This window comes from Lonchura striata, chromosome Z (genome assembly GCF_046129695.1).
Source record: "Lonchura striata isolate bLonStr1 chromosome Z, bLonStr1.mat, whole genome shotgun sequence".
Taxonomy (NCBI): Eukaryota; Metazoa; Chordata; class Aves; order Passeriformes; family Estrildidae; genus Lonchura; species Lonchura striata.
In genome coordinates, this window is record NC_134642.1 from 53,684,006 (window position 1) to 53,687,334 (window position 3,329).

General features: G+C 41.3%; 1 long non-coding RNA gene across 1 annotated transcript; it reads left to right on the top strand.

Moving 5' to 3' along the window:
• The first annotated feature begins 1,672 nt into the window (after nucleotides 1-1,672).
• On the top strand, nucleotides 1,673-3,115 carry LOC144248274 (uncharacterized). The gene is made up of 2 exons (XR_013341665.1): nucleotides 1,673-2,553; nucleotides 2,710-3,115. It is a non-coding gene; the product is annotated as an uncharacterized LOC144248274 (long non-coding RNA).
• The last annotated feature ends 214 nt before the right edge of the window (nucleotides 3,116-3,329 follow it).

Below are 3,329 nucleotides of genomic sequence, written 5' to 3' on the forward strand. Positions count from 1 at the left end.
GTTTGTCCACTAGGCTCCTTATTGTGGAAAATTTCCTTTCAAGTGACATCTACATCCATGAAGATACATTTAAATCTGCTTTTGGTAAAGTAGATGGTGAAGGAAACAGACAGGTAGAATTGCTATGTTATTGAAAAAGACATGTATTTTTAGTGAGAGGCAGTACTTCAAATGCCTTTTTACTGACAGGATTAAAATGTGACATTTGTCCTTTGCCTTTGTCACACTGGTTCAGCTGGTTTTCAATGCTGTTAAAAAAAATAAATTGAAAACGTGCTAGTCTTATCTTCCAGTACCATTGACAGGTATCTGCTAAACTACTAAAGTGGATACAAATGAATAAATCTCATGCATATTTGTCCAGCACCAAACAATTTGTTTGTTATCACACTACTTTGGGGAAAGTGAAAGGATAAGAAATTTCATAATTTCCCTATGACAGAAAGGCAGAACTCTTTCTCTCTATGCTCACTTGATTATAAGTAATGAGTCCAGGATGACTTCTGTCACCCCAGAATTAGAAAGGTGTGTGGTGCACCTCAGTGAAGCATGTGAGAATACTGCCACATGGCTCAGCCTTGTCCCACAAACCCAAAATCACTAAGAGAGCTTTGGGATCTGGAAACACTTAAAAAGCAGTGAATCTCCAGTCTTCACTCTAATCCAGTCCAAGTTGTTGATTTTCATTCTCTTTTTTCAACAGTTCTTGTCCTCAAGGTTGTAGTCAACTTTCTTTGTGAGGTGGGAGATCTGTTATTTCCTAAATGAGAACCTATACCTCTGCATTAAATTGATGTAGTGTAGGATGTAAGAAGTTGTGACCCTTTATAATAGTTTTTTTTCCATTTGCTTCACTGAAATTTCAATGATGGCATTTTGAGGTTTTCCTTCATGTTTTTACCTCAGAGATTGACATGTAAGGATTATGAAATTAGAAAAACTCTGGTTAGATCAAAACAGATGGGAAATAAGTACTTTAAGTACTTAAAGTTCTCCCAGTCAACATATATATGTTGTACATGAGCACAGTATCACTGAATTATAGCACAAGATCAATGTAATTTACACTTACATAAGTTTGTTTTTCCTTGCTTGTACTCATTCCATCCTAGCATAAAATAAGTCTTTGTACATTTTTAAATAAAGGTACTTCTGACACCTTTCTTATCAAATCATTCTACACTTTTCTCTTTCAAGCTTGACATGCCATTAAATTAATGTGCAAAGATTTTAAAAGCCTCAAAACTTCTTTTACACATTTCTCAGTGGTATAATGTAAAATTGGCTTTTTAAAAGTGAGATACTCTTATCACATGCTTTAATTCTCTATCTTTAAAGGGTGCAATGTTTCTTCTTTTAATCTGTCCTAGTGACTGCTTCACTCATTAGTTGCTGTGTCTGTTGATGGAAATGTATAGCCACTGTAACCATGAAAATTCAACATTCATCCTCCTGGCTGAGGATATGTTTGTTTTGAAGCTGAAGCTAAGCTGTTCTTCATTCATACAATATTTACATGGAGCTAATTATGGATACCATGAATTTTGTAGCTTTAATAATATTCTTGACTATCACACCTACAATTTGATAATTTCTTGGGTTTTTTTTTACTAAAAAAGTTTTCTTCTGCATTCAAAAAGTTATACCTAATATGCCCTAAAGAAATCCAGTATTAATAAGTGTATTGAATCTAATAAAAAATCCATACATATGAGGTTTCTTATGGGAAAAGATTAGAAATTCTGAAAAGAAACCTCCAACAACCTTTGTCACCCTTTCTTTTCAGAAAATTGTATGAGAAACAGAGATGACTTTCTAAGCCTTTGTCGTGGTTTGACACGGAAAGAGAATTTTTTCCGGAAGGAAGAGGTCAATTTAGATATTGACCAATTGAAAGTAGACACGCCTCTGAGAACACAGAGGGGTTGAAAGCAGAATTCCCAGGGGAACTCGCTCTCTTTGGTTCCGGTCAGCGTGCAGTGCAGACCTCCCCTGCCCAGCCACAAGCTGGGTGGGGGAGGGGAAGCCCCCATGGCCTGAGAAAGGTAGGCCGAAAGCCCCAAGGGTGGTGAAAGGACTGGAACCGGTCTGGCCCCTGCAGATGGAAGGGTGGAAGAAATCTGGGATGTCTCCATTTCTCCCCCCAGAGTTCCTCTCCCGAGAGGGAGAGAGAAAGCCGCAAGGAAGGAGGAGCGAGGGGAGCTGCTGCAAGGTGCCCAGTTGTGTGGGAGTTGCTGGATGTCCGGGCATCGAGCCATCCTGGGAGTTCGGACTTTTAACCCTCCCTTGAGAAATGAAAGCTTTGTGAATTTTCTTTTCCCCTCCTCAGTTTGAAAGAGAGGAAGAGGGACACCTTGGACCCTGGGATGTTGGAAGGAGGAATTCTGGATGGGAGGGGGACAAGGAGTGGCTTTTGGCTGGACTTTTCCGTGTTAGCCACAACCTGAACCAAATCTTCTCCATCAAGAGGGACTGTGTTTTGGGAGGATGCCAGTGAGTCAAGAGACCTGCTTCAGCTGAAAAAAAGACAAAAGTGGAGTGAACAGAGAAAAGGTTAGGGGGTTTGTGGTGGCGCCCACTTGCCCTGGAAAGGAAAGAGAAGAGAAGAAGATCTCTGTTCTTGAGCCCTCGGCCCCAGGGGAAAATGGGGGGGGGACTGTGGTCCCAAACAATGAAAAACTGAACTGTTGTTTTCTCCCCTCTTGGCAGGGCATCCTTGAAAGGAAAAATCCTAAAGGCAGTCTGACCATCCATGCATTGGTGGTGAGAGCACTGTGCATGGAAAGGAGAAGGGTCACCATGGCAAACTTTTTCTCCGGGCGGTGCCATGTATGACATGGAAACACAGGATGTGGCAGCTGTGTTTTCTTGGGGGGTCTGTGGCACAGGGGAGACTCTGTTCCCTTGATGGACTGAGTATCGGTTGTTTGGAGGGTGGAAACCTGATTGGGGTCCAGATTGTGTCTCACTGTGGTTTGTTGGAGTTGGGTGGTGGTGGGGGGAGGAATGGTTTGCAAGGTTTTCATTTGGATCTTTGTGTGGTTTTTTTTCCCTTCTTTAGTTTTCTCTTTTCCTTTGTAGTGGTAGTTTAATAAAGTTTTTTTCCTGTTATTAAGCTTGGGCCTGCTTTGCTCTATTCTAGATTCCACTTCACAGCATTCAAGGTAGGGATCACATTTTCATGGGGGCACTGGCATTGTGCCAGTGTCAAACCATGACAGCCTTTGAGCTTATGTGCTGTTGGATAAGATGTTGGAAATGGCAGAAGTTACAATTTCCAGCAGATACAGCCAGGCCATAGCATGTTATTGGCTTTAGAATGAGTAGGT